The sequence below is a fragment of the Camelus bactrianus genome, chromosome 1, assembly GCF_048773025.1.
Source record: "Camelus bactrianus isolate YW-2024 breed Bactrian camel chromosome 1, ASM4877302v1, whole genome shotgun sequence".
Taxonomy (NCBI): Eukaryota; Metazoa; Chordata; class Mammalia; order Artiodactyla; family Camelidae; genus Camelus; species Camelus bactrianus.
In genome coordinates, this window is record NC_133539.1 from 29,829,810 (window position 1) to 29,843,773 (window position 13,964).

General features: G+C 36.6%; 1 long non-coding RNA gene across 1 annotated transcript in view; it reads left to right on the forward strand.

Annotated features, from left to right (window-relative positions):
- Positions 1 to 12,941, forward strand: part of LOC141577512 (uncharacterized) — a 95,974-nt gene extending 83,033 nt beyond the window's left edge. The window contains exon 3 of the long non-coding RNA XR_012506605.1: positions 12,816 to 12,941. This is a non-coding gene — a long non-coding RNA (uncharacterized LOC141577512). The remainder of the gene's footprint in view (positions 1 to 12,815) is intronic.
- Positions 12,942 to 13,964: the final 1,023 nt, after the last annotated feature.

The following is a 13,964-nucleotide window of genomic DNA, read 5'->3' on the forward strand; positions in this document are numbered from 1 at the left end:
TTTCTTCACATTGTCTTTTCTAGGCAGTTTTCTTTCCTACCTGCTTATGTAGGTACCAGAAGATTAGTGAGCTCATGGCATAAGCCAACTTTCAATGTGATGCCAATCTCCCCTTCTGGAAAAAGTTACTCCTCATTTGGTTGTTGAGTAGGGTGACCATATATTCCATTATCCAAACCAGGTGACTTTTGAGACTACAAGGGGCTAGAGACACCAGCCAGGACTTTCCTAGGCAAACCTAGAGATGTATTACCCTATTAATGGAGAGTAGGGAGTACTCTATTGGTAGGGCTGTCCCTTGTGAGTAGAGTAAGCCATGGTACACTCTTCCTAGGATAGAGAGATTCTCCTCCCTTTCTCCCTCTAGCATTCAGTTTATTTTGGGGGAAGGCATAGGGTAGTGGAGGTTAATGATGTTGGTAGCAAAGTGAGTTTGGCTACAATCAAGATGTCTGACTCCCAGTTACTTTTGCTTCAGTTTAGACTATTAAGTATTTGATACCTCTTTGTTCTTAGCTTTTAATCATTCCTATCAGTTATGAGGCAAGAAGAACGTAGGCTGTTCAACTTCAACTTAAATGTAGAAATTTAATTCCAAAAATCAGATATTTCAGGAATCATGATTTTATATAGGATTAATGTAACTCGTGTAACTTATTTCCAACTAACCATGTGGTAAGTGGTGTGATTTTCCAGAAGAAAGGCACTAACATTCCAAGACTATTGCCTTCTCAATAACTTTCATTCTACAATTATATCATCTATCTCCTGTATCAATTTCTCCCTCTTTACAGGATAATTCTCCTTAGCTTACATATATGCTATAACAGATTATCTTTCACTTTACCAAAAGCTCTGTTTTGATTCCTCTTTCTATGACTGTGGCTATATAATTTCTCTCTCCTTTTCATTTTATAATTCCTCAAAATAATTGTCTATATATGTTTTCAAACTTTTCGTTTTCTTCTTAACCTTCTAAGCTTTCTTCCCTCATCTATACTCACATTTCTCTTGTCATAGTTACCAGTGGCTAAAGCCAGTGGTTACGATGCTTCATCTTTACCTCAGCTGAATTCAATAATGTTGGCCTTCCTGTCTCAATACATTATTTCATTTGTGAACTGAGACAAACACTGGTGGTTTTCTTTTTACTTCCATTGTAGCCCATTTCAAACTTCTTTGAGAACTTCTTTCCCAAATCTTCAAACTCTAGTGATTCAGGGTTCATTCCTGAACTCTCTACTTTCCTTTATATACTGTCTTATTAGGTGATCCAGTCCTATAATCTAAGATATAATCTTTATATAGGTGATTTTCAAGTATATGTTTCTAGCCCTGATCCCTCCAGAGTTGTACAGCCAATGGTCTTCTCAGTATCTCCACTCTTAATTATCTTAAACATTTGATTCAAGGCAGAGTTCTTCAATTTCCACTTCACTCTCTATTCCTCAGATCAAGTAAATGAATTCACAAGCATCCGAGCAAAAATCTTAAGAGTTAACCTTGATTCTTCTCCTTTTACCATATCCTATGTCTAATGCATCAGCATAGTCCAATAACTTTTATTCCAAAGTATGTAGTAAACCTGTCCATATAAGCTCTATCTTGAGTCCTAACAACATAGTCCAGATAATCCAGGCTATCTTCACATGGATTATTGCTAATTATCTTACTAGAAGCAGAGTTATACTTATAAGTAAAAGGTTCTAATAATTCGTTTTCCCTGATATCACAATCAGGATAATTTAAGACTCTTTAGGATGACTTTTATTTTAGCATCTTATTTTCCACAAATTTCCAAAAAGTATTTCTTCTTTACTCTGGAAAGCAAACAAACCCTCTAAGCAAATTTCCAAAACTCCATAGATCCAGGTTTGAGACTTGAAATCCTTTAAAAATTAATAACTTCCTTTCATTTATGCTTCATTATGTTAGTCATACTTTATCTTATTTATACTATTAAAAGTTTCTTGGATACTAAACATACTATGTGCTTACTTAGTAATTTTGTCAGCATAATTATGCATTTCTACTCTTACTCTGACTGAAATGAAGAGGAGTTGAGTAGGGGACAAGGCTTTTAAAATGCAACATATACAAGATATGAACCAAAGGTGAATATACATGATGGACATTGTGGTTCTTTCTCCAAATTCACTCTTCTTTCTCTGGGTAATTCCCCATTCAACTTCCGAGAAAACCAAGTGTTTCAGAAAGAATTCTCTTGCATTTCTTTACACTAACGATAAATCAACAGAAGAAGAAAGTGAAGAAACAATCCCCTTTAAAATAGCACCCAAAGTAATAAAATATCTGGGAATAAATCTAACCAAGGAGGTGAAAGAATTATACACAGAAAACTATAAACCATGGATGAAGGAAATTAAAGAAGACTTTAAAAAATGGAAAGATATTCCATGCTCTTGGATTGGAAGAATCAATATTGTTAAAATGGTCACACTGCCCAAGGCAATCTACAGATTTAATGCAATCCCTATTCAATTACTCAGGACATATTTCACAGAACTAGAAAAAATCATAATAAAATTTATATGGAACCATCAAAGATCTAGAATTGCCAAAGCATTACTTAAGAGAAAGAAGGAGGCTGGAGGAATAACTCTCCCAGACTTCAGACAATACTATAGAGCTACAGTCATCAAGACAGCATGGTATTGGTACCAAAACAGACATACAGACCAATGGAACAGAATAGAGAGCCCAGAAATGAACCCGCAAACTTTTGGTCAACTCATCTTCGACAAAGGAGGCAAGAATATACAATGGAATAAAGACAGTCTCTTCAGCAAATGGTGTTGGGAAAACTGGACAGCAGCATGTAAAACAATGAAGCTAGAACACTCCCTTACACCATATACAAAAATCAACTCAAAATGGATTAAAGACTTAAACATAAGACAAGATACAATAAACCTCCTAAAGGAAAACATAGGCAAAACATTGTCTGACATACATCTCAAAAATTTTCTCCTAGAAGAAATAAAAGCAAGAATAAACAAATGGGACCTAATGAAACTTACAAGCTTCTGCACAGCAAAGGAAACCAGAAGTAAAACAAGAAGAAAACCTACGGAATGGGAGAAAATTTTTGCAAGTGAAACCGACAAAGGCTTGATCTCCAGAATATAAAAACAGCTCATACGACTCAATAAGAAAAAAATAAACAACCCAATCGAAAAATGGGCAGAAGACCTAAACAAGCAATTCTCCAAGGAAGACATACAAATGATCAAAAAGCACATGAAAAAATGCTCAATATCACTAATTATCAGAGAAATGCAAATCAAAACTACAATGAGGTATCACCTCACACCAGTCAGAATGGCCGTCATTCAAAAATCCACAAATGACAAATGCTGGAGAGGCTGTGGAGAAAGGGGAACCCTCCTACACTGCTGGTGGGAATGCAGTTTGGTGCAGCCACTATGGAAAACAGTGTGGAGATTCCTCAAAAGACTAGGAATAGACTTACCCTATGACCCAGGAATCCCACTCCTGGGCTTGTATCCAGAAGGAAATCTACTTCAGGATGACACCTGCACCCCAATGTTCATAGCAGCACTATTTACAATAGCCAAAACATGGAAACAGCCTAAATGTCCATCAACAGGTGACTGGATAAAGAAGTGGTGGTATATTTATACAATGGAATACTACTCAGCCATAAAAACCGACAACATAATGCCATTTGCAGCAACATGGATGCTCCTGGAGAATGTCATTCTAAGTGAAGTAAGCCAGAAAGAGAAAGAAAAATACCATATGAGATCGCTCATATGTGGAATCTAAAAAACAAAAACAAAAACAAACAAAAACAAAGCGTAAATAAAGGACAGAAATAGACTCACAGACAGAGAATACAGACTTGTGGTTACTGGGGGGTGGAGGGTGGGAAGGGATAGACTGGGATTTCAAAATTGTAGAATAGATAAACAAGATTACACTGTATAGCACAGGGAAATATACACAAAATGTTATGATAACTCACAGAGAAAAAATGTGACAATGAGTGTGTATATGTCGATGAATGACTGAAAAATTGTGCTGAACACTGGAATTTGACACAACATTGTAAAATGATTATAAATCAATAAAAAATGTTAAAAAAAAAGAATTCTCTTTATCTCTGGATCTGGGATTAGGTCATGTGACTAAAACCTAAGCCTATTAGCACAAACCCATTTCTTAGGCATAGATCAAGAGTGGGTATGTGATTTCAATTTGAGCTAGTAAGACTTTAGAAGAGATTTTTGAGAGACTTCTGGGACACAAACTGACTATGCCTTCTGAGAGAATTTCCAAGAGTTACTCTGTTTCTATGGGCTTAGATTAGGAAGTAGGTAGTCCTAGGAGTTGATAGTGTCCATCTTTTGTTGGGTAAGTCAGCCGTAGAGTGAAGCAGAAATTCAGGGAGGAAAATCCATTATACAGAAAGATCATCCTGCTGTAGAATTTAGTCACTTCTGGGCCTCCCCCACCATCCACTTCTAGACCTTCTGAGCAGGAAAATCAATGGTTTAAACCAATTTCAGCTGTGTTTTCTATTGGTTCTATTTGAATGCCTCCTAAAAAGCATAGCAATTTAGAAGAAAGAGTACATAGCTCTTCTTCTTTTAGTTTTCTTAAAAACCTGAGAGAAGAACATTTTTGCCCTTAAAAGTAAAGAAAGCAATAAAGAAATGGAGAAACTTGGTAAGTTTATGACCGCTTTTGAGTTGGAATGTTTTCACCATCAGCTCAGTATTGTGTGAAAAATAAGCATCAGGAAAGTCTCAGTTCATGTGTTAGTACACGCATCATTATACAACATAGTAACTGTTTTCCCCTTAGTTATTGAGATGTGTTACTTTAGGATTTGTTTAACCATTGAATAGGCTATCCAGAAAACCGACCACAAGATGAAAGCAAAACATCATCAAAAGAGTGCACTTACCAAGAAAAGATGAAATTTTAAGCTGAAGGTGAAAGGATATTTTAACTTTAACAATATGATATAAAGAATGGGATTACTGAAATCACATGATAATCAACTTCCTCACTTAACTGGCTTGGCTTAGGTGTGAGATGTCTCAAGATCCATTAAAGGCAAACATTACTACTGCTTTCTTTACCTCAACACTCCTCATCCTCCAGTCCGTTTGAACTTTATATTCAGAGAGGGCACTGCTCTGGTTATTCTGTCCTTTCCTGACCTCAGGTTTGTTATTTATGTTGTTTATCTACCCTTTCAAATTTCTCTGTTGACCCCCTCTTCCTTTTGAAAATGCTACCTTCTCCAACAGGTTGAACTCTCACAGCTTGTATCCTTTCTGAGTCCTATAGTCTTACAGCTTTGGTTAGGTGAGCATGTTTGCAACTTTCCAGTCTTCCAGGCCTCAGTCCTATGAAAGAGGGTTCAGGTGAATTTTTCAATTTTTTCCCTCTTCACACTTGTGTTCCCACTGTTAGATGAACTGTGAATAAGACTCATCTTAGAAACATAAGCTTTTCTTTCCTCCTTAAATACAGCATAATCTAAATGTCTATTGAGGTAAGAATATTTCTTCTGTTAGCAAAGCTGTGTGCTGCCCATGGGTCTGCAGTATTGTACAGTGGGGCACTTGGGGTCTGGCATCAGCACAAAGAACCACAGTAGCTTTTAATGGTTGCTTTCTCTGTTGGATGGGGAATGGCATGAGTCTTGAATTAATTCCTGGGATTCAGATTCTCCTCTTACATGAAGGAATGGGCTTGCAAATTTCTGTCACTACATCTTTGTAGGGGTTCCTTTAAAGTCAAGGCAAAAATTCATTAAATTTAAAAAATTTCCTTGTTTTTGTTTCAACTTCAACAAAAGGTTTTTGACCTTAGGCATGTTCTGTAACGCCAAGCTTGACTTTCTAATTTAGCAAATGGCAAACAGACAAGCTAGCAGTTCTTCAAATATTGGGAAATTTTTAGTATATCACATTTTGTTGTACCTCTAATTTACTCTTTACCACATTTTGCTTTGTATTGTAATTACACAATTAGTCATGTATTAAGATTCTTCTTCCATAAGGCAGTATCCTTCTACGCACTATGAGGGAATAGAAATCTATGCACACACACTTGCATTTTTCTCTCCTCCACTAGGTGGTGATATCTTTGAAAGAAGGGCGTTATTAATTGTTACATCTCCTATAACACATAGCAGTGCTTTGTTCAAAGTAATTTAGAAATTAGCCACAAGTACAGAGGATGAGAAAACTATTTTCAAAAAGTTTGCTAAACTATTACTGAAGTACGTATCATAATACACTGACCTTTCTCTCGAAATGATCAGAGAACAGTTCAGATCTTTGACTCTTACAGTCTAATCATAGACCTTGACATTTTAACCAGAAATAAAGATCGGTGTGGCTTTTTCATCATGGCTTATTGGTTGTAATCAAGTTGCCAGGCTGTTTCTTCTGATCAATCAGAATTATCTCCTCCCAGGACCTACAGGTGAAGGTTATTTCCTTTAAAAGAAGTGATCATAATTTTTTACTGTGTTTGTCTCTTTTTCTTTGTCTGGTATGATATTTTCCAGATGTGGGTGCTTAACAAATGTTAAATGATGATTCTTTATTGACCTGACTGGGTTTTGGGAGCTTTCAAATTTTTCAAGGAAGCATTTTAAATGTTTTGTGATCTTTAGAATTTTAAAATAGAATTATTATGACCTTCCCAAAGCAAGAAGGCAGAAACTTGCTCCAATCTGAAGGCCAAGCAGTTAAAACTGATACGACTGATCTCTTTTGGCTCATTAATTGCATCTAAGTGGATACAGAGAGCTGCAGCTTTTGTTAAATAATTGACACACTGTTAATTCCATTTTGTAATAATAAAGCACAAAATGGCCTCCACGGCATAAAGTAGAGAGGAGAGTCAAATAAATGCTGCCCAGAGAGCCAAACTAGATTACTCAGTTTCTACCCCTATCCTCAGTGTGAGGGCTGATGCCAATTATGATGCTTATAAGCTTATGGTGGCTTCATCACTGCCAAGACCGCAGGAAAATGGCCCTGTAAGTAGCCATATACCACGTGTATTTCCTCTTGCTGCTGGAAAAAATTACCAAAAATATAGTGACTAAAAACAACACAAATTTATTATCAGACAGTTCTGGAGGTCAGAAGTCCAAAATAGGTCTTACTGGGCTAAAATTAGTATCAGCAGAGCTGTGTTTCTTCTGGAAGCTGTAGGGAAGAGGCTGTCTCCTGGCTTTTTCCAGTTTCTAGAGGCAGGCTACATCTTTGGCTCATGATCCTATTCCTCTGTCTTCAAAGTCAGAAGTGTAGATCTTTCTCTGGCTTTGATATTCCTGTTTCCTTCTTGTAGGAACCCTTGTGATTATATTGGGCCTACCTGAATAACACAGGGTAATCTTCTCATCTCCAGGTCCTCAATTTAATCACATCTGCAAAGGCAAAGCTCCTTTTGGCATGTAGCATAATAATTCACAGGTTTCGAGGATTAGGATTTTGTTTACTACAGCCTAAAGATAGTATTTTAAATTATTGTAAGGGATAATTTTATATTATGATACTATTTTCAAGGTATCAGAGTAGAATATTGTTTTGTTTTCAAAACAATAATATTAAATATTGAGCCACTATGATGGTTTGTGTGGTGGAAAAACTGGGTTTTCCATTGTCTTGGATTTTAATCATGTTAGTGCTAGGTATTTACTGAAGATTGTCTTATCTTCAATTTCATTACCTAGATAATGAGTTTATAATGCCTACCTCATAAGATTCTATGGAAAGTCTTATGTTGTTTTCTTTATTTAACACCTAGCATGGTCATTTTTTGACTTCTAATTCATTAACTGCCTTCTCAGGGAGAGGGGAAGTATTAATAGTTAATTCTCAGTCAGTACATTGTTTGATAAGTACTTGGGCTGGTCATTAAATGCAACTCAAGATAGCACTTGGAATGTCCTTGGTGTGGCCCTGAGAAGGATGCACAGATGTTTTACTGTGTGCTAACTCCATCTACTAGGATAAGACAGACAAGGGAAAAATAACATTCCATTTGGCTAATTCTCTTACTTGCTGGAAAGTTCTGGCTTCAAAGACTTCATCAGAAAGAAATGCAAAGCTGAGTGCTTAATATCAGAGAGTATTAGGTCTATGATCTCACAGGTTGGTGACTGGGCATTAATCAAATTAATATCTTCGATTAGATTTGTTGAAAAAACAGATCAAATGAGAGCCAGTAGCTATTTTAGTCAGTTAATAAATAGACCATTGTTACATTCAGAAGAAAATGGATGAGAATTGAATTCAACATGATAAAATATTATTAGTTTTAACCTTAAGACAGATTGGCAAATACTTGCTGTCAAAAATTCTTTTATACCTAATTTTTCTCCTCCTGATTTTGCTTTGTAAATAAGTGGGTTCCATGTCCTCTGCATTCTGTTGGACTTTATCAAAGTCCTGATCTAATACTGTAATTTTATTATTACTTGATATCAAGAGTTATTAAAATTTATTTGGAAAAATGTACCCTTTGGGGGGCCTTAAATATTCTATAATCTAGAAATTTATTATATTAATATTTTGCTGGTGGAGACAAAACAGATTACAATTGGAGAAACTCTATGTACTGCCATATTTCTAATTTTAATAGTGCATGAAACCATATGCTGTAGGAGGTTTGATTTAGTGTTTCTTAAAAGGATTAGTATTAAATGATACATTTTGATTTTGTTACTCCATTGGCTATATAAAATTACAAAATTTTTAACGTTGAACACATCTGTGGAAATGTGCCATCAAATAGCTAATAAGGTGTAAAAAAATCATTAGCCTTTCTTCAGAAAGATATCTAAGCTGGTGAACTATAAAATTTTGAGTTCTTCTGAGTGTCACTTGGAGTTCTGGGGGATGTCTCTTTTTTGAATTCAGAAATCATAAATTGAATATCTTGATATACTTGAGTAAGCGGGAAATGAGTACTGCTTTTGCAATTGACTCATAGATGTGATCCTAAGCAGGAGGGCAAGGATGAAGAGGGGAAGAATGAATAAGAAATGCATTTGAAGATGAGATTTAACATGTAGAGAGTAAAAGTTGTTCCAGTACTCTAAAGAATCACAGTTTCTTTTAATTTTGCCATGCCTCTTAAAGAACAGGCTATGTGACTGATAGGTTATTTCATCCTTATTAATTCTATCCTACAATAAAAATAAAGTTGTTAGAAATATTTCTTATTGTATTAATATGCCCAAATGGCTCTTCATTTTACAGATCCCATGTAGGAAACTTTCTTCCAGTATTATTTGTAGTTAATATATTTCCAAGTTTTTTGGTAGGAATTTGCTTGGTTAACTTGATACTGGCTTTAAGTTATTTCAATTGCAAACAAGTAAAAGTGGAATCAGAAGTATATTTTACGAAGTGGAAAATTTCCTCACAACTTCAGCTGTTTTTAGGCTTAAATCTTGCTTTCATTTTTTTTTTTTTTAAGGATTCCAAAGAATTCCAGCCTCCCTACTGTTGCTTCTTACATAGATTCATGTTGAATATGTATTTCCCAGCATCTAGAGATGCTGATTCAGTGTAGTTGGTGACAGGTGTCTCCATGACAAAGGCAGGAAGCCTTTAAAATCCTCAGTTTGGGAGTGTCAGGATGGGTATGACACAAGCCCATGCTGACAATCTAAAATGAAGGCTCTTGGCATAATTGCTTTTCATTCAAAAGTTAAGAAATGCAGCTGCGTCCTCTTCACCTCCAATTCTTGCCATCTCTATGCATGGAACAGAGAATTGCCTCCTGCATTTCTGAATTTCCGTTCCTTGCTTCTTTAAAGTAACTAAAGATCAATGAACTCCGTGCTATTCTGGTTCTTACTAAACTTAGCCTAGCCAAAATAATCTATTTATTTGGAAAATAAATCTAATATAAAGAGAAAGAGCCTGTGTTCTTATTTATAAAGAGCGAATGTCTCTTTTCCTTCTAGCGATGGGGGCACACAGGCACTGCAGCACAACCTCAGGCGAAATAGAAAAAGAAAGGAGGAAGTGCTGCCTTTCTCCAGAAATGACTCATAGTGTTCATTCAGATGACAGGCTGAATAAACTATCTGAAGATTTGTAAGAATCTATGAACTTGTGCATGAGTTGTAGGTTAATTGTGCTACAAGAACATGTTTATCTGTGAATTGCTCTTAGTTGTGTGTGGCAAACTGTGTGGATAAGCACACGTATGTTAATCATTTTTAGAAATATACCTGACTTAGGGAAAACAATAGTCTGCAATGGGTTAAAAATCAAGGTGTAATTAATAGATTCCTATATTTCTTCACATGGATTAATTACTTACATGTTGTTTGCCTGCATTTAACTATACATAGATACAACTCTTCATAATTTGGTAAGGAGCTCTTTCGTCACAATGACTTCCTACGCAGCGCTTTGAATTGTTGAATACAGGCTCTCTGCATAAATGAACATCGTTATAACCTTAGGGCTTCTGGATAATTTGAGTTGGTTTTACAATCCACAGTCGAGTAGCATAAAAGGAGCCACTGCCGGCCATGGGAGCAGACTTGACAATCGTCATCACTCACCATACATCCAGGGAAGTACCTCTGAATTTGATCGCTGTCAAGAACAAATCATCGGTAAATGGATACCAATTCTGATAATGAAGCAGACTGAAATGGCTCGAGACCTCCTTACTAAATTTAAAGGAAGGCAGCATCAGAGCCAAATAGCTATTGCCCAACCAACATTTTTCTTTTTGATTACACTGTGGTAAGGCCTCGGAGAGACAGGTAGGTTTAGGAATGTGTTGAAGCTAGTGGTGAGGTTAGCATACAGATATATAAAAAAGGAAAAAGTATCCTTCTGTGGGCATTTTGAGAGCAAAGCTGGGAATAATTAGAGATATATAACTATTTAAGTCACCATTATCATTAACTACCTGTGGTTGGGTTCAAATTACTAGCTATGAAAAAAAAAAAAAGCTCTTTTGAGCAGCATATTATGCTTTGTGTTACATGAAGCAAAAACTCCAGTGTTATTCTTGAATGTTATTTTCAGGTCCTTCCTTCCTTCCTTCCTTCCTTCCTCCCTCCCTCCCTTCCTTCCTTCCTCCCTCCCTTCCTCCCTCCCTTTCACCTTCCTTGCTTCTTTTCTTTCTTCGTCTTTTTTTTGTGACTGCCAGTTTTCGTATCTTAAGTATTAAGACCTGTGTTTATGAAAAACCTGCAGATGGAACTGTTTATTTAAGTAGCATACACAGATTTTGATTTAGTGGAACCAGAAAATAACTGCGCTTCTGTGATTGTGAACTAAAAAGATCCTTAAAAAGGCCCTTGAAGATTTAGTACAAGCTCTCCTCTTGGCAAATACATTATCCTGTTTAAAGATAGTGAAACTCTTAAATCATTTTCATTAAAATGTAACAGATTTGTTCAAAATGAATGAAGCCATAGGTTACTTAGTTAATTTAGTCAAACAAACTTCTGTATGTTTCATAGGGCAAGCCTACAGAGGGCAAGTCACAGTTTTCCCTGTGTTTTCTATATACTTTCCGAAGAGTAGATTCTGTTGGACTATGACATTTGAGAATGCTTTTATACCCTGTGTTTTTTCAGTGTACCAGCTGTGGAGTGATTAGTGAATCATTTTAGGACATTACATACTAATTGCTAAAATGATTAAGGCTCTTTCCTCTCCTATACTCAATCCCTTAACCCATCATTTTCCACTTTCACAATTTAAACGGAGATTATCCAAATTTTGATTCACTAACATGCTCATTTAGCTGAAGATCAAATTTTGTTTCTGAAGAGATTTGCATCGGATTTCTCTGATCTCTGGCAACTGAAAAGGCAAATCACCATTCTTGGCCAACAGGATGGAAACAGGAGAGAAGGGAAAGGGGGAGGGGAGGAGAAGAGGGAGGGAGATTTGCTTATTTTGGGACTGACTTAAGGCTAAGTTGTCCATCTCACCAAGACCTGCAATGAAACCTAAACACATGAAGACATTGCTGGCTTTCTCTTCCACCAGAGGTAAACTTCACAGCATCTGTACACTAAGTAACATTCCAGACAGATTGAGACAGGACAATTACGCATTTTTCAAAAACTATTTGAGAGCCTTGTTTTGTTGCAAACAGTCCTTTTTGCACAAAACGTTCTCAGAATCTATCAGGTTGTGTTTGTACAACCCTGATAATATCATATTCATCTCCAGAGATAAGAAAATGCTACTCCACTCTTGAGTGCAAAGAGAAAATTCTGACTGATAAAATGGTCAAACAGGGCTTGATAACAATTTATTTCTGACCTTTTAATGCCTTCTGTTCTTAATGATTTTCTGTCATTTCTGTCTAGTCCAGACTTGAAACTCAGTCTCAGAGGTGCTTCACTTTATGTTGCCACTTAACTTTCAACTTCCATTTTCAGCACAGAAAGGTAAATCAGTAATTGTCAATTTGGCTTCTCAAGGTTTGTCAAGCACCTGAGTGGTATTATGACATAGATCTGAAAGGTGTTTCATATGACTTTGACTTTAATTCTGATGTAATTGTGGAAATGTCTTAGGACATCAAAACTTAATTATCCTATTAGCCTCACCCCTTCCTTTGCTTGGGTTTCTGGTTCACTACTCTGGTCCTTTCTGTCCCCTGACCTGTCAAGAAGTGATTAAAAAATAAAAGAAATTCAGGGGTATCTTCAGTGAGATGTTTCCTTGGCTGACAATTGTCTTTCTCAATGCCTTTCTTTTCTCTTATCTTCTTTTCTTTTTCTTTTATATTTTATTTCTAAGGTGAGAGCATGTGCACGTTTCTCCTTTGGCCCTTGTGGAACAGCTGAGGAGCCTGAGGAACCACCCTCTGAGAGGTTAGTGAGTTGCCCTTTGTTTCAAAATATTTTTGAGTCTGATTTTTATTTTATCAGTTGGAACCCTGGGAGACAGCAACCCATCTAGAGACCTTCTTTGCAAGAGAGGAGAAATGGAAAAAGGGAGTCTCAAAGAAATGTTCTATGAATATCTGTCTTGAGAAATTTCCAATACATTTATCTGGATAGTTTTGTCTACAGATCTGTGGCTGTAGATTGCTGTGTGCATGTATTAGTCAAAACTTCTTCACTTATAAGTGAAAGAAATTGAACTCAAACTGGCTGAAGCCAGGAAGTCTTTAAGGACAACTAGATTCAGGAACCTCAGTAGGTAGCTAATTATCTCGCGCGCGCATGCGCGCGCGCACGCTCTCTCTCTCTCTCTCTCTCTCTCTCTCTCTCTCCCTCCCTTCCCTTTACCCCTCCCTATTTTTTTTCTCTTCTTGCTTGCCTCTGCATCTTTTCATGTGATGCCCTCATTCTCTCATGCCAGACTAGCTCTCTCCCTGTGATGGGTAAGGTGGCTACTGGCAGCTCCAGTCTAAAGAAAAAAGAAACTTTTTTTCTCCTGGCATTTATAGAACGTGTTCTGGAGAAGTACCTTGAACTGGCCCTAAAAGATTTCCATGACCACCTCTTGACTCAGTCTCTGTGGACAGAGGTGGGAGCCTGAATCAAATGCTCATCTCTGCTGACATGCAGTGGCCCAACCCTGTGGCTGACTGTCCCACCATATTGCATGGGGAAAGGGTAGCCCAGTCAAGGAAAATTGGGGTGCTGCTTCCAAAATTGGGGGTACAAGATAGCATGTTGGAAACGCCATATTTACTAAAATACAGATCTCTATATATTGCTACATATATGTCAAACCAATCAACAAACCTAGAGGGACATTTTATTGTTTTTTTCTTTTAAATCTTTTCGCAGTGGGCACATATGATATTATCTAGCTATTTGCCTATAATGTATTTGGTTGTTATATTCTGTCACAGATATGGAAAAATTGAACTAGTTCTTATTATCATTTTCACTCAAATGCACAAAACATTTATTGAATACTTATATAGATTTTTAA